Source organism: Stegodyphus dumicola, chromosome 7, assembly GCF_044657685.1.
Source record: "Stegodyphus dumicola isolate Sdum_Otavi_A_Nest chromosome 7, ASM4465768v1".
Taxonomy (NCBI): Eukaryota; Metazoa; Arthropoda; class Arachnida; order Araneae; family Eresidae; genus Stegodyphus; species Stegodyphus dumicola.
The window spans coordinates 140,563,975-140,588,758 of NC_140774.1; the positions used below are offsets into that span (position 1 = coordinate 140,563,975).

Sequence of the window (24,784 nt, forward strand, 5' to 3'; positions counted from 1 at the left end):
GTAAAGGCAATTGTGTGCTAGTAAGCATATTATTATTATTGCAATTTTGTTACATTCTGTGTCTTTCATATTGCAGAAAATATTTCCTTTGAAAATATTATATTATTTCCATGTTAAAGTCCATATCATTCTAATATTCTATTGCCTTAAATGAAAGAAAAAGTGCTTTCATTACTTCTGAATTTAATACACGTTTTATTACGCTGAATTTAATACACGTGTACAAGAAAAGAAACTTCCTTCTCTGACAAACACTATTTTTATGCAAAGGTACAAAAGATGTTACAAATTAAAAAAATGGGCAATATTCATAAAGTAATATTATTCAATTTAAAATACGCATCTCTATTTCTCTGTTCCAAATATATATTAGTCTAACTTCAAAAACAGATTATACTTTTTTAAACTGATTATAAATATTGTGTACTATGTTAGCTCCCAACGTCGTTTTTGCTATTTCCGAAAACTGGCTTGTCTCGGGCTTTGGCAGATTGGATCAGTAGATAATGGATATATAATGAACACGAAGTAGTAAATTGATAATCAGTTACAATTAAGAATACATTTAATTGTAATTGTACAGTTAAGAAAAATCTCTGCACTTAATACACATTTACGGAATTAGCACAAGAAGAAATAATACTTTTTCACTCTAGGAAAAATGACGTCACTATATTTTTTATATTAAATTCGTCAAACTATATAGCATAAGCAACAACAACAGTGTTGTAAGAGTATAGTGTAATCTCACAGTAACAAAAATACAACTCACGTAATAAATTTACGGTACTACTATCAAAACCACTACAAACGGTATGGAGGCATACCCTCGAGCCCAAGAAATGTCAAGGCGTTCTTAACATGGACCTTATAAGAAATAGACTAACCCAATTGCGTTTTCTCCCTTGTCTGGCGCGTTCCCGGCTGTCACCTTGATCACATCCGGAGGAGTAGGGACGACCTCCAGAAATTAGCAATGGTTGGCTATTGCAGCGCGTACAATTGTCACGAAAACACTGGTGTTAGTGCCTCATTTCACAAGTAAGAATTTTTAAATATTTTAATTTTTGACACTGAGATTGCTTTTTAAATACTTAGCATGTTTTTCAAGCATGATTAACGTTCTAAATAATTATAAAGCTGTTGCATGCTTTAAGGCTTGTATATATTTTTAGCTTTTCCTATGATGTAAGCGAATTTGTAACTTCTTCTTTTAGAAAATAATATTTTAAATCTGAACTAACAGAAAAATTCAACCAAGTAATTTTCTCTTACAACTACTAAAACTATAATACTAAACTATAGCTAAATACTAAAATGCCTAAAAATGAATTTTTGAAAGTTTTTCTTTAAAATTTATAATTTTTTGCTGCTTTTTTAAATTATAGGTAAATTTTGATTCCTAGCATTATAACTAATCAAAAATAAGAATATTTAAGAACGAAAAGTATACATCTTATATAGCTGGTTTTGTTGTTAAAAGCTTAGCTTATAAAGTAAAATGCAATATCTGTTTCTCAGCTTTAGTTTCAACAGAACCATATGATGGTTTGCTAGGTTTCAAATATTATAAATCTGGATGTAAAGGTTTGACTTCTCCTTCCAGTGACGTCCGAATGATCTGCAAAAATGCAGACATAATTTTTAGGCAGACTGAAAAGGAGTTTAATTTGAATAAAAAAAAATATTATAAATTTCATGACTCTAAAAATCTTAAAAAGCGTAGGAACACATATATTTCCTTCTCTTCAAAACCATATTTATGATGATGAGCCAGATAAAAACCACCTGATTAAATTAATTAAAGCAGTGATATTTCCATATTTAAAAATCAGAATGCATCATGCAGTTGCATGTTACAATGAATCTAAACAGAGAGAAACTATTCGAAGCAGATTTACTAAATTAATTTTATTTAAGCGTCAATAAACCATATTATCTGTTTCTCTTCCTCTCTCTCTCTAAATATATATATATATATATAGGTGTGTGTATTTACATTACAGATAAATAGATATAATCTTGTTTTCACAAATATTTGAAATAAAAAGTGAAGTAAGCGAACTTTTCAATGCAACAAATATCCTAAATTGTTTACTTTCATACATATGTATTTATGGATGTATAGTCATTCTGCTTAAAGTATTTACATGTATATAAAATTACAAGGTTACTTTAGGCGCATTAATAAAAATTTAAGATTGGACATATAATACGCTTATGCTCAAAATGCAGTAAAAAAAATACTCAAAATGCACTAAAAAGTGGTTTCATGAGATATATAAAATCTTATTAGCAGAAACTGTAATTTTTATTATCTCATCATTTATACAACATATCACATTTAATAATTAAAAAGAGTTATGTGATAAAAATGCCATATGTTTCAATGTTACGATAAACTAAATCGTCCCTATTCTCTCTTCCCGACATGTGTGTGACGCATGCCCCGCCCACTGGGTTAGTCTATTTCTTATAAGGTCCATGGTTCTTAAGCGTATAGGAAATGATGTCATCAGAAGCCATATCCAATCATGAGGAGGGATTTTCCCCTATGTGCTTGGCGTGGTAGAGAATGCTTATGCTACCGGCTCAGCGTGCAGAACCAATACACCACGAAGGTACGCTAGGAAGGCAGGAGAAATACCTTATATACTCCCCCTTTTAAAGGGTGACTGGGGTTTTTAGAGGACCCAATTGCCAAATCCTGCGTGGGATATATGCACTTTCTGTTTCATAAGAAATCATCATCCACCACCCTTTTATTTGTGAATTAAAGAATTAAAGTTATTAGTTCGGGCGCCACTGTAGAGACATTAGGATAATTGGAAAAGCCAGAGAAATGAAAAATTAGCAACCACCTTCGCCGGAAATCGAACCACGGACCTCTGGAATACCGACCCAGCGTACAGAACCACTACACCACGAAAACACGCTAGAAAGGCGGGAGAAATACCTTATAACTTGACATTTTTCTTCAATCTAAGACGAAAGTATATAAAGACTTCGGGTACCTGTGAAAAGAAATAATCCAAGTATACATGTGAGTGATTTCTGTAACTCATTAGTCAGCATGGAAGTGAGAAATTATTCACTAACACCGCGGCAGTCTTCCATGGTCTACTTCTTAACTCCATGTTAGTGTCCATAGTTAATTTCTTAACTTCATGAGGATCTCCATAGTCTACTTCCTAATTTAATGTTAGTATCCATGGTCTACTCCATAATTTTATGGTAATCTCCGTGATCTGCTTCTTTACTCCGTGGTAGCCAGATTCCTTATCTGCGCATCCCAAACGATTTCTGTTTCAGACAAAAGTGGTTTCAGTACAAAATTCGGTTAACGGGAAGTTGGCTGTGTCATAAAGGGACACATTTCATAAAGGGGACTTTCTTGAAGACCGGAGGGGGGGCAGGAGAGAGCGAATTCCTGTCTGTTTCATTTAATTCATAGGTAGTGCATGTAGATTCTCATATGTGAATTGAAAATCTACATGCACTACTCGGAAGCATCAAGCTTGAGCGAGCAATAATATATCTTGTATTAAATCTCAAAATGATGAATCTAAGAGTTTCTGAGAAAGAACCGAAAATTAAAGATGAACGGGCCAGTAGTTTTTGATTCTTCCGTGACTTAAACACCCGTTTATAAACTTACTAGACGCCGTTTCGATTTTTGTTTTGCTTATAAAATTAAAGAAATAGTACATCACATAAAAAAAGCACTGGAAAATACTCTTTTAATAAAAACATTATTAAAACAACAGGCTTAATAGTCGTGTTGTAATGCAGATACATTTTAGTAGTATAAAATTTGAATGCAGTTAATAAAATACTTGCACTGAAAACTGATTCTTCGAAAGTGAGGGAAAAAATTAAAAATTTTCATAAATTTTCGAATTAAATAAAATTTATGAATATTGTGAAGCTTTTTCTCTCTAATGTCGCATTTTTTGGTTTTTTAGCCCAAAGGCCTATTAATTTCGTTTTTACTTTCTTGTACGGAGCAAATAGGAAGCCTAAATTTTAAATAACATGGCGGACATGTTTGTTTACGTTTGAAACAGCAGAATAGTAGATTTGTTGTCAATCTAGAGAGACTAAGTTTCGCAAAAAAAAAAAAAAAAAAAAAAGGTTAACGCCTTCTTTTATTATTGCGAATTAAATCATGCTTAATCCTTTCTGGAATTTTTTCGAGAAAATAAGTGTTTAAGATTTACTTCGTAATTTTTAATATACATATTTTGAGTTTTTATGTATTTTTGCCTTGTCGTGAAGTGAGAACTGAATTAATTGAATGAGAAATACTGAATCGCCTGTGAAAAACTGTTTCTTTTTTGTTTGGTTTGCTTAATTTCTTTTATACATCGTTGTAGATTTATTATAGTATTTGAATAGAACATATGGCAACGATTAGATAATTCTTTAAATGATATAAATTTTGTGCATTCTGAGTTATAATATGAAAAATTAGAAAGTAAAGTAGAAGGTGATAATATCAGGATCCAACTTTTTAGCGAAGATGATTTCCGTACCGTACAAGATTATTTCGAGAAAGCACCCATCTCATTTCATACATTCCTAATTACTAGTGAGAAAAATCTCAAATCAGTTATCAGTCCACATCCCAATAGAAGAAATTAAGGAGGAACTTAAGTGTCAAGGAATAACTGTACTTAAACTGCATCAATTGCAGCGTATGCGTAACGGCGTACCAACCATCTCCCTGTATTTTAATTAGTAGTTCCGAGAAATGCTACAGAAAAAGACGTCTTCAATATCACTCATATAGCAGATATGAGTATCCGCATCGTTGGTTACAAGAGTAGACTGAAGCCGGTACAGTGCTTCCGGTGTCAACGACACACAGAGAGCATCCTACAACACTCCTCGATGTGTTTATTGCTTGGAATCTCATCAAAGCTAACAATGTTCCATCAAAGGTAAAGCAGAAATCCCAGCAAGATGTGTCCTGTGCAGTGCTTTTCATACGGCTACTAGCCCCGATTGCCCTGAACACCCCAGCAAGAAATTTCAAAATAAGGAAAAAAATCCCGACAAAAGAAGATTTTCCAAAATTCACTGAAAATGAAACAGCACAATCGAAGAAACTCTCAGAATCCTATGCCAACATAACCAGCAGCAAAGCTAAAGAAACAGAAAAAACTAAAATATCAAATATTCAAAATCTTGACGAATTCAGATCCTTCATATTTAAACTAAAAGATCTCTATCATAAATTCATTAATCTCCAAAGCAAGAATGAAAAACTTGAATTTTCATTATAGGCACTTCAACTCTTTGATTAAAGAGTTTTAAGGGATTTTTCTGTTATTATTGCAAGTTACAGTGTATTTTTACAAGTTTTTTTTATTTAATCTAGAAATTTTTGAATTTATGTACTTTTGAACCTTATTGCAACTGACTCCATATGGACCAATGATGTTTTACCGAGGTTTTTACTAAGAAACCTCATGAATTTACGAACCCATGAAAGACTTTCGAAGTGATATATAGTAGCGAAAGTCGTTGAGGCTGAAGGCTACTTATACACCTGATGATCTGTGGTCTGTGTAGTGTGTGTTATTATATGAACGAAATATAACGCTGTTAAATGTTAAGAGTGTCGCTATGGTAAACAAATATAGTGAATTTTAAAGAGTGCATTTATTATATTGTGGTTTATGCGCTATCGACGAAGTAGATTTAATTCAATCTAATAAGTTTAAATGAAATGCAAGAAAAAATGCTTATAATTTAATATTCCGTACAAGGAAGTCATGTGGTGTACACATCAGATTTTTTCATTTTGCGTTGAAAACTTTAAATGTCCGTTTCACTTTTCAAATTGTTGCCGCCAAATATTATCGCCCTGTGTTATATTTAAAGAAATTAAATAATGAAGAATCTGCATAAATGTATGTATGTTTCTCGCACTGTGATAAAAGAACGGTACTCGAATTTTGAATAATGTAATCCTTCACCCGAATATGAACATCTGAAAGCCCTAATTTGAAATTTGTTTTATTATCGATTTCAGATTTTGTAACACTTCAACGAATTTTTGATTAAAAAACTAAACGATTTCAAAGCGAGCAATGGCAACACAGTACCCTCCCTCCCCCCCAAAAAATTATCTCCATCGCGTGAGATTCTGTGTAGGAAATTCTAAGGATACGCTCATTTTAAAATTAATTTGCGATATTGCATACTTTTTTATTTATTTATTTATTTATTACGTGCTCCGCCCTTAGGCACGGAAAGGGAGGGATGCCCCGTGGAGGTCTTTTTAAGGGAAACTGGCTCGTATCCACGTTATACATGGGGAAAACCACGAAAACGCCCATGCAGCCAGCCCGTTCGCCGGGACTCGAACCCCGGAACGAACTACCAGTGTTCAGCGGCTTTTACCGCTCGGCCGCTGGTGGGCCATATTGCATAGTTTGAGTACGTAGAACATGATATTTAATTAAAAAAGGTAACACACAAAAAGTTTAAAAAAATGCCCCTTTGGACGAAATTTAAAATCTAAAACCTTTCAGTTTTTTTTTTTTTTTTTTTTACAAAATTGTTCTGCAGAGTGCAGTTTTATACAGTTTTTATTATTATTATTATTATACTGCTTTTAGGTAGATAAGAAATATATTTTATCGGTTTTGAAACTTCTCTGCAATTAAAACTTGCGATCTCCGAAGAAGCATAGTGGCAACCGTTTATTTCAAAATTAAGCAACATTATCAATTTATCTTTAGTCACGTGTCAGTAAGGTAAACAATGCCGAAATAATAAGGTACTAAATGTCTTTTCCGGAACTTAACATCGCGCCACACTGAACTTCTCTGTTATCTATTCTGTCTGTTTACTTTCTCCATTAGCAGCATGTCTGGCGGAAGTTGGAATATGACGTAACCCACCTATGCTTTAACAGTGCGATTTATTGTTATTAGTCAGCAAGTGAAGTCAATGTGTTAAAAGTTTTGCAACTATAGAAAGGTATTTACTTAATATGTTTTAAATAGATACAAAAAACGTCATTCTGTGACTTTTCCGTAGATATCATTTCCGTAGATATCATTAATTAAAATTTTTGGGAATAATTTCGGAGACTGAGTAAAGTGAAGTAAGCCAGAGTAATTTGCATACAGAAGAATGAGTTTACAATTCTTATTTCTGGGAAAGGTAAAATTCAGTTTTTTACGTTAATATATTTTATTTTTAGTTTATGTTTAATTTTACTTAAGCCAGAAAAAATTAAATACAGAACACTAGTTTTAAATTCGTATTTATAGAAAAACTAAAATAGGTGTTTTTTAAATAGGTGTAAATAAAACATATTAAAGTGAAAAAATTTTTTTCACTTTAATATGTTTTATTTATAATTTTTTTCACTTTTTAGTTATGTATTATTTTATTAACTTTTACGACAAAATCGATGATTCATTTTTTCCCCTAGATGAAAATGTGTAAATTTTTTCCCCAGGAGCAATTTTGGATGTAACGGAATAGCCCCCTTTTTTTGAAGGACTTCAAAGTAATAACAAACAGTTTACTAACTGTAATTTTCTTTTCAGGAAGCGTAGATAAAATTTTTTATTAATATAGGAAGCGCAGGTTCTATGTCTAGCAGATGGAGCTCAGACGTTGCCCAGCGTCTTTTTGTCTCCATTAGCAGGGTTTTTAATATTCTTAATGCCATTTTATTTTGAAAGAAAATTTGTCCATGTATATGTGTTGGAACAAAAGTATAGCAACAGGTAAATGTTGTAGCAAACAGTTTTAAGGATGGCCATTGATTGGTTTATGCTTTCATCAAAGAACGACATCAATTACCGCAAAGTAATAAATTACCATGCCCGTTTATGAAGTGTATAATAATATGACGTTTTTAATGTCGAAATTTCCACCCTGAAATAAAATTAAATAGAGGGTTTAAAAATTGCACAGGATTTCTCCTTTAAAGGATGTTTTGCAACAAAGTCTTACTAAATTAATGTAAACAAACTCTTTCTGTAGCTTACGTTGCCAACAAATCAGAAAATGTCCTGTTATTGCGGTCGGCCACTTTCATTAGCACCCGAAGTGATAAAGGATGTTTATTAAGGTTTCAGTTTATTTCCCTTAAAGTGTCTTCTTTGTTTATTTCAGCAAATTAAACTTTCTTGTAGACTTTCACCGGCCAGCAAATAAACTCCCGCGTCTTTATGATGTAATACATCAAGTTCTTCTGAGTATAAGGTGCCTTCGCTTTTTGTATGACCTTTCACTTTATGGGGCTATTTATGTTTCACACTAAAAGTGTAGAATGAAAGTAAAAAATGAAGTGGTACGTCGATATGCGTCATTGATCCGTTACAGATCCTTAGACTTATACTAAACAAACTTTTCCAATATGAAATAAAGGGAAAATAATGATTCCGTTCTTATAAATAAAATCTATTGTTTTTATCATAACACTGTTTAATATTAAAATACAAATGTAATGGGTTAAATATACTCGTATATTGTACATAAATGAAGTACTACACATTATACGGTACGCAAATGTTTTCCTGCTGTCTAGATCAAAAGTAAGTTTTCAACGTCTCTTTTCTTTGGTAATCCATTTAACAGTGTCTTTAAACATAATCGTATTCGGCATACAGTAATGCAACAGCCACGTACAAGGTACATATGTCATTTTCATAGTTTTCAACTATCTCTTCTTTCACCTCCATGGTGATCCTGAAAATTCTCGTCGTTGCTTGAACCTTCTCATTATTTTTCCTAAAATTCATTTTGAATTAATTTACAAATCATTTACGCAATGAAGCACAAAATCACTTGAAAATTCAGAGTTATAGCGCAGGTTGTTTACTGAATTTTTTACTTGCAACAGGCATACTGAAGCTCATGGGCAATCATAGCATTGCCTCGAAAGAGGTAACCAAACAAAAATTTTATCATATACCAAAAAAAAAATTTTTTTTTTCACCTCCAAATAAGATATATACAAAATTGGACGTATGTTGAGGTATTGTGCAAAGAAACTTCTTTAAAAGGATATCCCGCGGTTTAAAGACAGTTTCGTCTCTTGTGTAGGTGTTTACTTTAGAGCAGAGTTTCTTCGCGAACAACAGTTTAAGGACCTGCAGCAAAGGGTCGCCAAACATTTTAGAAGTCTTAATGTTTCTTATTATAATAATTTTACAATTAGCAAATATTTTTAAACAATGTATCTGAAAATAGATAGACAAAGAAAAAAGCAGAAACGTTTCGACGCATTCTTTTTATAATATAAACGTTCATTTTACTCGCTTTGCACGTGACGCTGTCATTTCGTCTGTTACTTATTTAAAATTTTCACACTGCTCTATGTCTTAAAATTTAATTTAATGACCTAAAACTGCAATAGTACATTACGTATAAGTGAAAAAAAGACAGTTTCACTCATGCGTGTGTTGGATTTGCGCAATGCTTATGGAGTCCCACAAAGTTTTCGTAAATATCATGGGGTTCTGGGGACGCAAAAAAATCTAAAATATTTCAGTGCTAAAAAGAGTTAGCGGGTGAAAAAGGTTTAGGAAGCCCTGCTTTACAGAATATAATATCTGTAGCACTCAGAATAGCTATTACGTTCTCAGAAATAAGAATCATTGATAAAATTGGTCGTAAACAGAAAAGAATCGTCGTAAGAGGTTTCATCTGAGATAACCAGATTACAAACGATTTCAATTTTCAGAGGAGATGACTCCGAAAACATGATAATGCGGTTTTCCAGTATCGTTTCATTTAAATATATCCTTAGAAATAACTTTCCATTATAAAGGTAATCGCCCAGCGAGAGAGAAATTTTGATTGTTATGACCTCCTACATCACGGAAGAATTAATAAATATATAAAGTTGCGTCTCAGAAAATTGGTGGAAAATTTACAGTTGCGTGGCTTATTTAATGTATCTTTCAAATTGTGTTCAATTATTTAACGATACAGTAGAATAAAACCTTGTGTTCTTTAATATCCTATAGCGGAAAATATTGCTACCAAAACATCTACTGTCTGAACAGCCGGTAAATTGCAACCTGTAAATAATATCGTTATTTATAATTCTTAGATATCTCCGCATGAAAATAAAGGAACAAAAATTCACAGATCGAGCGATGACAAAGAGAAGCTGGCTGCCATGACTACAAAGACACTATAGAATCAGAGATGTTTTAAAGAATCAGATACCTTATTCATTTTATGCTTTCCTAATATCACAAGATTATAGTTTTATTCAATCATAATTTAGCATCCCAAGTACTAATTTTCAAACAAAGGACTTGGTAGAGGATTGTTAATATTAGATTTCCCCCCTTTCATTGGCCTTCTTTAATTGAAATTAAAACACAAAAGGTGAAAGATAGTGGATTTCTTCAATTTTTCTCATTTTACGAATACAGCCGTTTTCGATCCAAGCAGACATGACGCGATTTAGTTTCAATTATTTTTGGATAGCAGGAATTAATTTCTAATTGATAAAGGAAGCAAACATTTGTATCAAGAAGATTTTATAGTTGCTTATATGTCCTAAGAAGTTTCTAAATGTTCCTGAAAGAGTAAAAATTACATTATCAACTATTTGTTTTATACTAGCAAAACTTTTTATAAGCAGTTCTATATTGTTTTTCTTCTTTATGCTTATTTCAACAGTCCTTTTAAAAAAAGACAAATAGGATATAAAATGCATTTGTCGCTGGTCATAGATCTATGGGCACTTGTAATCATAACAGGATCTTTCTCAGTATACTACCCAAATTTTCATCGAAAGTATGGTAATCAAGGGTCTCGTAACTAGCCCACCATTTATAGAGTAGATTAGATTGGTCATGATCGTGCTGTATGAACGTATCCTTGACTTTCCCATGCGAAACATAAATGCAACTCAGCTTATAATCGAAAGTCCTAGTGCAAATATTCCTCCTGTTATCTTTGCGTGCTTTGTTTCAATTAGTCAATCGACCAGTCGATCTAAAGCTCTTACTAGGTTTTTCATTATAAATAGGTTAAATGACGTATAATTAAATAAATCTCAAGCCTTCATACTTATTAAAATAGGAATTTTTTTAAATGACTGTTTAACTACGACTTCTATTCTTAAAACTGGCTGCAAAAAGTATATTCTTAATAACGTAACCAAAATGTATATTTCCGACAGAAAAAGATTGCAATTTTTTAAAGGAATAACTATTCCCCAATTTCAAGTATGCTAGTAACTCTAAGATTTCTGCTTGGGTAAGTTAATCGACTGAAATAAAACACAAATTGATCAGAAATTTGAGTTAAAAAACGTAAATAAATATGGGCCAATTTTCCTTAGAAAAGGCTCCATTAAAGCTATTCTCTCCCTAGGTGAGATAGCCCTCGTGTGATTTGTCGTATTCAGTTGCCCAAACAAAAGCTTAAAAAGTAATCCAAAATGTTAGACTTTTAAAATACTGCCATCAAGGTCTGAAGCTATAAATACTATCAAACTGGCATTTTTTTTAATAAATAGTAATACAGTTTTTTAAAAAAACAATTATTAGAATAATCTTTTAATAGTAATGTAATAATACATTACGCCATTTTAACCATTTCAATTGCTGTTCTTGAGAGACTGTTACAGTTAAATGCCAGCAAAGAATAATTAAGTTTCTGTAACTCCACGTGGAAAGTCAACAAAGACGAAACACGATATTCGTAAAAGCTTCAATTGCAGGGTGGCATCATATGGCTTCTCCTCTTCGTTTTCGAAGTTTGCTGTAAAATCCAGAGCTTTTGAGACTGGTATATTGATTTTTCTGACTACATTGCTACTGCACAGTTTTTGCGGCTTCGTTAATGACTGAATTTAAATATCCAGTAAAGTATCATTTGCTAATTTAACATGCACACATTCATGCCTCGCTTGATCGTCCAACACATCTGTCGTGTAACATAAACTAAAATAATATATGAAGTCCTCGACTCATCTGGGAATTTCGGACATGTTTTTAAACTCTATAATTAAATAATAAAATAATTACCCGTTTATCTGTATGTGGGTATGGGTGTATGTGTGTTTGTATCTATGTATGTTTGTATGTATATATGTGTGTGTGTGTGAATGTATATAGGTAGGTAAGTACGTACGTACGCATGTAAGGCCGCCCAGCCGGTATAGTGGCTAGTGACGCTACTGTCGCAACAGTAGGTCCGGGCTTGAATCCCGGAAAAGGCATGGATGTTTTTAAGGGTATAGTGTCTGTGTGGCAAGGGAATACGCAAAATGCACAGCGAGCCGAAAGTCTTTTCGAGAATTTGGTGGAAGAGGAAGACGGCTGGGAGACCCTCGTACCAACCCCGGGGTGGGCGAAACTGCTCAGTTAATGCGGTGAAATTATGCATGTAGGACTAATGGTGAAATTCTAGTGTTCTCCCCACTTGTATCTGCATTTGTGTAGATGTGTGCACGTACGCCGCATAGCCGTGATAGTACTTAGTCACGCTGAATCCCGTAAAAGGCATAGATGTTTTATGCGCACATTATACGTAGTGCCTCAATCACCTGTAGAAATACAGAAGCGGTATAGAACTACAGGTTAATTTGTGACTGCGAGGAATGAAAGATAGATAGATCATCCGAGAGAAAGGAAGATAATTTTATGCAGAAATCTGGTACTGGAAAAGCACTATATTTTCTAGAAGATATAAAATTTCATAAATAGAAAACAAACTTCAATTTAGAAATCGATACATTAGTAAGTACCACAGTATATCTCCGCTTAGAATATGTCCAACGTAGTATATGTACTATTTGAGCATGACAGTTTTTGTTTGGTATATGATATTTGTTTGGAATACGACTCGAGTTCGATGACTCACGACCTTGCACGCTATACTTGTTTGTCTCTTTCAAGAAAATGATACAACTGCGCATGAGCGTCAGTATGCCTGTTGTACTATTCAACATACAACCCGCGCTATAATTCGAATTTTCAAGTGATTTTGTGTTTTTTCGAGTAAAACAATTATAAATTGATCAAAAATGAATTATAGAAAAGTTATTGAGAAGAGTCAAGCAACGAAGAATATTATTAGGATCACCATAGAGGTGAAAAGAGAGATTACTTAAGAGTTTGAAGATGACATTTGTATTCAGGATTTGGCTATTGGATACCGTATGCCATTCACGATGATGTGTGCAACTGTGAAAAGCAAAGATGCTATTAAATCGGCTAACGTTACAAAAGGGGTGATTATCAGTATCAAAGATCAGAGATGTTAGAGAGTGTTGAAAATCTGCTTTTAGTCTGTACAGCATAAAATCATTTATGGATAGTATCATGTGCAGTGCCTCATTTATGTGCAGTATTTGCGTATTTCACCCAATGCATTTGTATTTTAGTATTAACAGTGTTATAATCATAGCAATAGGATTTTGTTTATAAAAACGGGTGAATTATTTTCTCTTTATTTCTTTATTGGAATAGTTCGTTTAGCATACGTCCAAGGACCTGGAACGGATTATTGACGTATACATTGTCATAGTGGTACCACTGCCTTTTTTCAGCAATGTTCTTCAATTTAAATGTGTTAAAAATGAAACCAAAAGCAAAACGAAATGAACTAAAAAAAGGAAATAAAAAAGGCACTGTTAGAGCACATTAAAAATTGTCTATTAATGTCCTTTTCAAGTAAATATTTTCAGTTACAAGCCCGAAGGTCTATACGATTTATTCAATAGAGAAAATAACAGCAAATAAAATACTAAGAAATATCTCAGAAATTCTAAAGATATGCTGTTTTTAATATTTTGTGATACTGCTGTTGAATTGAATTTTAAGACGTTTAAATGGGAAGAACATGATATTTAATAAATAAAGGTAACACACAAAACGTTAAAAAACGCCCTTTTGGGCGTAATATAAAATTTGAAAGCTTTCAGATTCTCTTTTTTTTAATTTTATTTTTAAGCTGTGTTTTTATTAACATGTTTAAATCAATGAAAAATGCATAGAGTTACATGTAAATAGCAGTCTGGCTGGGCCAATAAAGAGGAATGAGGCAGGGAAACTTATCAGCGGGAGGCATCAACTAGTCATAAGCAACGCTTGCTCGTAGCCACTTCATTTTCTTCATCACTACCAGTAACTCCGTCACTGACGGCGCCCTTATCGAATACTTGTGATGATGAGGTAGGAAATTTGGATTTTCACATCAGTAGTTGTGGTGTGTTATTTCATATGGGTGTAAATAAGATTCTATACTGCTTAATTGTTTCTTAATTAATCTGTAATAAACGGCATTGGTTTATGGGTAGAAAATATGGAAACAGTTGAAAATGTAAATGTGCTCGCTTACTTACAGGTATTGTGTTATTTTAATAATAAAACAAAACATTACAAAATTGATATCAGTAAAGATAATAATGTACATTAGTTAAAGTAGGTTTATTTATTTTACATTGATAAAGATAGTAATTTAGTTGATGTAATTTACATTAGTAAGATAATAATTTACTTGATTTAATAACAAAGTAAAATTAGTATTTAATTTATATTAGTGAAGAAAGTAATGTATTTGATTTAACAGTAAGCTGAAGTATTATAAAAAGAGTGATATAACGATTTAAAATATAATACAATTTCTTTTTTCCAGGGTCTTATGTTATTTTTATTTTACATTTTCCTTAACTGTCATTTGAATGTTTCGTTCTTGTTTCTTCCAGAGGATTTTGTTTTCGTCTAGTAATATAACGGCAAAGTAGCGTTTTATTTTATTATTAAATTGAATTTTCTTTTAATGTTAATGTTCTGACAGTTGAAAGGTCTTACTAGGGACTCTCAAAATGAAATCTTTGAACTTTGTTGTTTTGCTCTTTTGTTTATAAAGAAATACACCACCTGTTCAATGTTTTTCCAGTTTTCGTCAAAAGTACTTATGAGGCAGTTTTTTAGAGAACGTTCTCTTCCATAAAACCGATGTGCTTTGCCACAGTCAACCAAATATTATTAAATTATCATTATATTTCTGCATTTAAATTCTCCAACTACCAGGTAAAACAAACCGAGATACCTTGTTTGGCTTAATGTCTTTTATCTTATCATAACAATGAAATAAAACACGTTAATCCAGGCATTCACCATCAGAAATTTGATTTCTAAGATGACTACGATTTGATTTCGTAACACGTACAAAGGTCAGTCTTACCAGTCGTACCACGAGAAGCATTCCATTGATAATCATACTATTAGTACTCGTATGAGACATATGAATGCGTTACGTGGCAATGTTACCGTTATAAGATAGATGAAATGTAAGTTACTGTTACATTAGGCAAGATAGCAGCAATGAATTTATCCGAAACAAGATATCTATACAAATACTCAATTGGTTGCTCTAAATTTGTATCTGCTGGATTGTGATTGTAGCAGTAAAATGTATCTGGTTGTTGATGATTTCACAACATATGGTACTGATTATGCTTGCTGCAGTCTTAGAATTAAAATAAACATACTAATAAAATCGCATAAATAAAAATTTGCAGAAACTGATATTGAGAAAAATAGTGTGAAGTGAGAAATAGATAAAACGATTAATTTCTATGAATGCTCTCCTAGAACCTTCAGTATTTACTTCGAAGGGATGAATGTTGTGTATTGCATAAAAATAAAGTAGTAGTAAAAATTTCCTATAAATGTATAATCAGGAAACCTCTTATCGTTTTTCTGTGTTTCTAGACAGTCAAAGGAGAGTTTAAAATGTCTGATTTACTGGCTTCAATTAGGAAAAATAAATATAAATAAATATACAATGAAATAAAAATAAACCAATATACACTGAAAAATGTAAAAGATTATAAGTTCATTAAATAATTAATGAGCTATAATAATTAATGAGAAAAATAATGTACCATATATTATAAAGAAAGCAGGAAATTAAATCCTTCTCTTTTCAAAATTTATCTACAGTTTTACTCGTTTCTCACAAAAAAAAAAAAAAAAAAATGCTGCATTGTGAATAAAAATACAACAAACATTGTCGTATACAAGGACGACATGGCAGGTGATATTGAGCACTGCTAAGTTATTCGTTGGTCCTTTTTTTTTTTTTTTTTTTTTTTTTTTTTTTCTACTTTGGTAATAATATTCTAGAATTCCTTTTTATTTTTATTTATTTATTTATAACATCGTTTTTGTTAGCTCTTTCAGATTTCACTCATAGATATCCGGTTTTCTCGAACTAATCATTTTCTAGATATCTTTGGGTTTTTTGTGTATCATTTGCGTATGCCAACAGCATTTCCGGAAAGTAAGAATAAGATGAGATCGTTAGGATTTTGATGAAAAAGCTTTGCCAGAATTCACGTTCAGGAAAACTAGGTTTACCAGGAAATAATGACTAACAGAATTGTAAGAAATATTGTTTCTTTTCTTCGTAGCCATTCGATGCTGAGAAATTTTATCCTACGAAAATATTGCAGTTTGCTGTACCTCACCATTCCTAGGAGTTCGTAATGAAAATAACTAAGATTTGCTGATTGGGCCGTTTTCGAAATGTGAATATATTCTCCGTCTCTCTGTATATGTATATACTATATATACACCGTATTTCCTCGAGCATTTTTTAAATTAATTTTTATCGTCCGAAAATTGAGTGGAAAATTATGGGAGTAACTTAATTTCTTAGAACGCCGTACCTATATTCCGATAAGAATATACATAGTAATATTAACATTACATTATCTGATGGTAATTTAGGCAGACATGTTGCACGGAATAACCTTGTGTAACCCCAGGGTCACCTCATATGACTGAGTCTTTTTTCTAAGAGTCCGAATCATATATGTTTCCACTTCGAGGGCCTGGACGTCGAAAGGAACAATTTTCAGAACTCGTTTATTTCCACGAAACCTACGTAGCTAGGTTACCATTTTCACTTACTACAAAGACTTGAACGACAAACAGTAATCGATTATCGCTCAGATTGCGATCACGTAATCCTTCAGAAGCAGCACTTTCGTCTGATTGGTTGATCTCTACCCGGGACAGAGCTGCAGCCGAAACATTTTCGGCGAGGTTTCAAAAAATCCCGCGTAAGTTTGGTAAGTTTCTTAAATGTGAGAACACATGCTACGTCCGAGTAACATAAAGAAGAATCTATTCCAAATATGTTGCAAAAAGATGCAAGAGAAAATAAAATGAATGAAATGCAAATACAAACTGAATATACTGAATAAAAATAATAATCAAGAATTTAAAATTTACCAATAAACTAGCCCTCAGCGGAAAAAACTATGTATAACAGAGGAAGGGGAAAATATACGAATATTTTTAAAATTTTCAGAACATAGCGCTAAATAGCTAGGGGAGAAATACGCGAAGAAATATGATGTATATATATGTGTGTGTGTGTGTAAGACATAAATTATCTAACTCAAAATTATTAACTTTAATTTGACAACAGTCCTTTTTAATCTAATCCTCATTTTAATTTGCCTATCTCCCTTTCCTGTTCTAATAATAGTAGTTACTTTAATAACTTTCTGGATTGCATCTTTCCGTTTCATATATACACCGTATTTCCTCGAGCATTTTTTAAATTAATTTTTATCGTCCGAAAATTGAGTGGAAAATTATGGGAGTAACTTAATTTCTTAGAACGCCGTACCTATATTCCGATAAGAATATACATAGTAATATTAACATTACATTATCTGATGGTAATTTAGGCAGACATGTTGCACGGAATAACCTTGTGTAACCCCAGGGTCACCTCATATGACTGAGTCTTTTTTCTAAGAGTCCGAATCATATATGTTTCCACTTCGAGGGCCTGGACGTCGAAAGGAACAATTTTCAGAACTCGTTTATTTCCACGAAACCTACGTAGCTAGGTTACCATTTTCACTTACTACAAAGACTTGAACGACAAACAGTAATCGATTATCGCTCAGATTGCGATCACGTAATCCTTCAGAAGCAGCACTTTCGTCTGATTGGTTGATCTCTACCCGGGACAGAGCTGCAGCCGAAACATTTTCGGCGAGGTTTCAAAAAATCCCGCGTAAGTTTGGTAAGTTTCTTAAATGTGAGAACACATGCTACGTCCGAGTAACATAAAGAAGAATCTATTCCAAATATGTTGCAAAAAGATGCAAGAGAAAATAAAATGAATGAAATGCTTATATTCCTTTGCAGCAGCTCGCATCTAATCACAGATCCATGATTTAAACAAAGAAATTAGTTCTATAAATATCAATGCTACTAATACGCAGCTCCTTTTTTCTTGCTTCGCCTTGGTTCTGTTAACCACGTATAGTTTGCTTCTCCGCTATCGTCCCTTTGTTTAAAAAGATGTAAGCTGTACGTATTGTGGAGTGCACAGTGCACCCATAAATGATGCTGTGTAAATCTGTTTATGCGTACCAAGACTCGCTCTAAATAAAATTATGTGTTTAAATCAACGGCCAAGTCTGAAAGCTTTTCTTCTCTGTTATGTCATCTTAGGTACCTACGTTCCCATCTAATTCTCAAGTCATGTACATAATTTATATATATATATATATATATGTGCCCCGTTATGCTACATTATCTGACTATCGATTTACCAGCATTTAACTTTCAAAAACAAATGTCATTATCATTAAACTTGTAGAGTCTCACTCTTTTTCGTAACTCACACTAAGCCAAAACTCTAAACAGAACTAAGCAATTTATCGCTATGTCTAGTTAAGCAAACAGAAACTTAAGAAAGGTGTAAAAGATCCTTTTAATTAAGAACTCAAGTAATATGAATAGAAGGCACTTCAAGTGCTTACAAAACCAGCAAGCAGTTATTGCCTAAACTAAAAATTAGCATTTTAAATTAAAACGAAGTCTAAGTTTCAGTTAAAGGCTATACAGAAATATTAAACGCGCAAGTTGTCTCAAACCTACATTGGCATGACACAGCACTATTTCCAAGATTAGAGCAACGCCGTAGACAGGAATGCTATCGTAGAATATCAACTAACGTACCTATCGTAACGTAGCCTACAACAGCGAAACACGGCTAAAGAAAGCTATCTCAAACTCTCACTTAAATACGCGCCAACTAAAATCTGCATTCTGGCAGGAAAACGGAAATGGAGAAGTGACAGTAAAGTTTTGGAACGTCAAATAACTGGTTAATTAAAATAAATAAATACCTTGCTAACAGATTACATAAATTAACAAATGTTTACTTTTGTATCACATAAAAATCAAAATATGCAATGTAATACTATTTCTTTTGCTGAGCTCTGTGTAATTGCAATTTTTCTATCATGTGGTGATGTATTATAACGTTAATAGTTATATAAAAATGCATGAATTTGCATATATAGCGAAGAACTGATTCAAAAGATATAAGCATACGAGTTTTTATTTTATTTAGCTTGAGGGGAACTTCTCTTGAAATCCCTAAGGAAACCAGTAAGCATTCCGACATATAACTAGTTTTCATACTTTTCAAGATCAGAAATTACTTGGTAAAAAGCATATCAGAACTGTGGGTTATAGCTTAAAATCTGCAGGGATTCTAGATGGATTCATCAAACCCACAATTTGATCAATCCATATAGAATAGTATTCGAGCTGGGAATAAAACAAAATTGGGTTTTGAAGATACAGTGGCATCTAATATCCTCATATGTTTTCTGAAGACGATGATTTTTTGTCCTTTTGGTATGGCTGACGTTTTCTCAGAAAATTCTTACAAGCATTGTTGGAAGATCGCTATTCACCTTTCTACTAAATTCTCTGACTGATTTCTTTTAAATTGTTAATTTCTTGTTTCCTCAAAAACACTTTTTTTTTTTAGTCTACCATCATTTGTGCTTGAAAATTTTTGAAGTATGCGAATCCTAACCTAGTGGTATCTCAAATTGCTTGCGGGTTGAATGCACGATCTGAAAGTAGTTGACAAGCCTAATCACCCTCGAGAAAGGATTTCCCCCTTAAAAAATAAGACTTAATTAAATTTTGAGGTTAAAGTCTGGGAGAAATTTCTGATAGTCACACCGTGTAATTCAAACGTATTGGCAGCTAAATATTAAATTTTCTTTTAAGACCGACACCTCTTTTGAAGTAATTTTGATATGTTGAAAAAAACCGTTAAATAACTCAAACTAAAAATAAGTAAATTACGAAAGCTTTTTAAATGGGACAAAACCTGAGGATAAATAATGACAACCTGTTCCCTTTCTTTTCTTTCTTAAATTTTTCTTTCACGCACACAGAAAGAATGCATATATACGTATGTAAATAATTATAAACTTTATTATTTCTTAGTACAAATTTCAGTGACGTTACCTCATAGCATTTCAGTTTTGTTAAAGCTTGCTAAAGCTTAACTTTAGAGTGAAATTATTGGAAACTATCTTCATCACGAATTATAGATATTCATCGGCAATCTGTTTCGTTTTTTTACACTTTACGAAGATTTATTTATTTATTTTGACTTATAGTTATATTTTAGTTAAAGGATGACGGTTCGATAAAATCATCGAAACTAGTCCTGTGAAAATTTGAAAATATAACGCTGATTTCTGGTGTTTTGACTTCTAAATAAATAACAGTTGATTGTTTCAAGGTTTATACTTTCACCATGCGTACATCTTCTTGTGGAAGGTCCATATGTCCCAAAGAGATCTTCTTTAAATATGACACTCTGTAGTTTTCTCGATTATATTTTCTTAAACACAGTGTGTGCGAAAAAAAGAAATAGATGGTAAACATCGTACTCTTTACTCTTCATATCTTACAAACATCAAATCACATTTTAAACTGCTTCCTACAGACTTTTGGCTTCTTAAATGAGATTACTTGAACTCCCCCCCCCCAAAAAAAATCGAAATGCTGTCGTATTTTGGTACAGAAATCGAGCAATGACACGCTTCTTAATTAATTAGTAATTTAATCCCTTAAATTACTACATATTATGTGTGTAACAATTTAATGGATTTCGAGCTGATCATTTGTGTGCTTATTGTCAAAGTAACAAACAAAATGCCAAATAATTCAATTTCTGCAAATTACTGGTGTAGTCATTTTATAAGGCAAATAACAGCCATATGGATATCATAAAAGATAAATAAATAATAAATTTAAGGGATAAATAAATAATAAAGATAAAAAGGTATTTAAAATTTAATATATTCTAATATTTTCCCTCTTAAGTTTATTTAATTTGAGACAGTTTCGTTTTCCATTTTTTTCTCGAACCCCTTGTTTTTTAATAGCTGCTATCTATTTTCTCGAAAGATCTATTATTTTCATAGGACACTACTTTTTTTCAATCCGCAGAGGCGTTGGTGACCGCTGAAGAAATCTCGTTTAGAGAGTTTTCAGACCACACAAGCGCGTTTTTCAAATTGACGAAGGCTGTGAAGTATGGCGGCCAGTTGAAACAGCAGTTGAAATTTCCCACTCGTATTTGGTCAGCAGTTAATTGTAAGTATTTTAGATTCCCTTTTATATTGATTGCTAATCTCGTTTTCCCCAAACATGTGTTATAGAATTTCCTTCACTTTGATAATTAAATGACAGATGAGAATCATGGGAAATTTCAACATTAATGATTTGAAGGAAACGCAATAATAAAGACTGTGTGTCCTTGACATTTCTTCTGATGTTTTTTTGCTTCTAGGCATACCCATGTTTACGTACTCGTACAATATGTCAATAAAGACACAGCAGGAAAATCGCGGAATTTTACCCATAACTATTTTATAATGCTAGCTGGAATTATCAGCCAAAGAGAAACTATTTTGAAGTTGAATGCCACAAAATTTCCTTATTGAAATGAATGCGTGCTCCATGTTTCTTTTGGAATAAAAACTGTCAAGCATACTTTCTTAACTGCAGCAGTCCAGTTCTTTGCCACAAGAAGAATTTAATCTTTCCTACATTTTGCAGTAAAAGTTTTCCGATTTTAATTCTCGTATTTTTGTCAATAGATTATTTAAAATAAATAACACACAATAGAACCATGATTATCAGAATCTGGGAACAGAAGGAATTCGGATAAGTGATATTCATTCTAAAAAAAATTAACTTTATTCAAATAAACGTTTTGAAGCATTATTTATTTTAATTAAAAGAAATCTATATTTAAATATTAATTATTTTCTTTTGATGTTTAAATTCCATTTTTCGGTAAAACTTTCAGAAAGAAATCAAACGAATCTATAGCCAAGTACGTAATATACGGTATTGGAAATGTCTTTTATTAAATTCAACAATGCTGCAAAACTATAAAAAATAAGATAAAGGTAAATATTATTAAATTCCTTTCAAATCGTTTAGCTTATTAAGCAATACAACTTTAATTTGGTACATTAAAAATCTTAATGGCTGAACAGCAAGACACAGTTTATGCAAATAATAAATGACATGATAACCTAAGGGATTTGGAAAAATTCACCTTAAGATGCTTCTAACGTTAAACTATTATAGCGACAAATACATAATTACTGATTTTGGTTTACAATCTTCAATCTTCAGCGAAACAGATAACTTTTAATTGATATTTAATAAGTTGGTTGAGATATTAAATAGGTGACAGCGCCAGTGCTTTACCACGGATTTAAATGTCACTGGCCATCGAGTGCAACTTTCTGTGATTTAAAAGTTTTTTCAAGGTGCAATACATCCAGCATCAGTGTTCGAGCAGATATATAGTATATACCCGACTCTTGCATTTTTGATGATACAATGCTTGTGATGAGTTATTTTGATGATCAATTACCTGAAATTAAGTTTATAAGAGAACTTGTAAAACTAATGGTATTTTATGCCTGAGAAGAAGACAAAAGGGAAAAATATCTTTTGGCTCTTTGGAAGTTTTCTTCAGATGAAAACATCCTACGTCACCGATGACATAAATCTATGCCTATATTTGCTACCATATCAATTATTTTAAATATTTTATTCTCTGCTCTTTCCTTTTACGTGTTATATGTGTTCAATGACGAACGTGAAAGTTTCTTATTATTGGACATTTCATTAGACAATGCGGATTGTTTCCTAACTCGTCTCAGATGCAGGTATCCATTGATAAAATGCTTTTGGAGTAAAAATATGTGGCAATGGGTTCATGGCCTGATAGAATCTAGTTTACGCAATAGGGCTGTTGATGTTACGATTTGGAATGTCATTCAATAAAATCTCGTCGTTATCTTTTGCATAAGATTCTATTCCTGTGCCATGCTGTCATAGCTATTTTTATTCGTTTCAAACTGGTAGTAAGATGCACTTCTTGGCCATGGTATATATAGTATGTCGCTATTTATTGTTGCTGTGTCTTATGCAGCTTCTTCTGCAAGTTTATCTACTTTTCCGATTCCATTGTATATCTTTCGTATCCTTTGATCCATGACATTATAACGTACTGAATGTTTGCAACTTCTTAATATTTATTAAATTGTGTTCACTGTCGGAGAATTGTGCTGTGTGTTTCTTGTAACATATAATGCTGACTGGCGAGCTGACTCTATATGCAATTTGTCGACGATGGTTTTCGTATTATCCAGTATTTTTTGTGTTGCAATTATGTCTGCTTGGTTTTCGCTCGCCAATTAGCCTTTTCATGTTTAATAACTTTGATGTGTCTCTTCAGTATATATGCAAAGACTTCATTACCTTCTATTTTGGAATCATCTGCGAACGCTAAGTGAATAGATGGTAAAGTTATCAACGTTTTCAATAGTGAAATTATCTGGGAGTTCCTTTTGAGCTCAATGACAATCGATATCTGAAATCCTAGTTTCATAGTTGGCTGTGTTGAAACTGTTACCCAAGGCATTTTTCGGAATATTAAATTGTAGGACTTATACCCTAGTTGCTTCATTTTGTATATTCATATGTAGTGGTACTATTCCTGCTAATATTTGCAATGCTGAGTAAAAGCCGTTCTATACGTTCTTGGTATATGAAAGAAAAATAGTTATATACTTTTAATGAGCAGCCTTTTTGTGTGTGTGTGTGATATAGGAATGCCCAAACCGATGCTGCGTTATGTAATCATTTTTTCTACTACGGTACTATACAGAAAACCATTTCCGAACGCAGGGGTTATATCATTAACACACTGAACATACTGCAAAACCGTATTCCGCACAATTAACTTTTTATGAAAAAAAAATGGATTAGCTATAGTTCAGATTAAGAAGATATGTATAATTTATCCAAACCTAAAAAGTATTGTAGTTAAAAGGAGAATAGAAAACAAATATTAACTGACAGGATTTCTATTACTGCTTAATAAGTAGATAGATGATACAGTTATTATTTTTAAATAGCTGGTGATTTTTGCTGGGTACAATATCTGACGCAACGTAATGAACGTTTCCCAGGAAGCAGTGCAGTTTTTCAATACCTCTCATAAAGTATCCTCTACTACCTTCGTTTGTGTCAGTCTCTAATACAAAATCAGACAGCTCCTTTTTTTAACAATCCGTTTAATTTTTTGTACATTAAAGAAAAATATCTTTATCTTCGTCTCTATCGCTGCTTTCACTGCCTGTTAGTTGTTATTAAGATCATATAATTCTTCATTTGCCATTTTACGATCGCCATGCTCGACCAATTCTTTTATTTCTCCTTCTTCTCATACCTAAAAATCTCTTCGCCCCTATTGCTGTAGCAATTTATGTGTTTTCTTTGGCTTCATTTTCAGTCGATCGAAATCCTTTTAAAATTTTGGACAGCTTTTGGCCAGATTTATGCCAGCAAGCATTCTTTGTTGATGAATTTATTTGTTCCCACGCAAATTTAATCTT

At 32.4% G+C, this 24,784-nt stretch overlaps 1 protein-coding gene across 7 annotated transcripts in view; it reads left to right on the forward strand.

Annotated features, from left to right (window-relative positions):
• The window catches only part of Cpes (Ceramide phosphoethanolamine synthase), a 161,369-nt gene that overhangs the window by 36,632 nt on the left and 99,953 nt on the right, over positions 1–24,784 (forward strand). The window contains exon 1 of one of the 7 annotated variants that reach the window (XM_035376763.2): positions 14,077–14,177. The exons of 4 other annotated variants lie outside the window; for them this stretch is intronic. The gene's annotated coding sequence lies outside the window, so the exon portion shown is untranslated. Of the gene's footprint in view, positions 1–14,076; positions 14,178–14,221; positions 14,350–21,433; positions 21,456–24,784 lie in introns of those variants that run through there. 2 more of the 7 variants (XM_035376764.2, XM_035376765.2) reach the window with 2 other exon arrangements.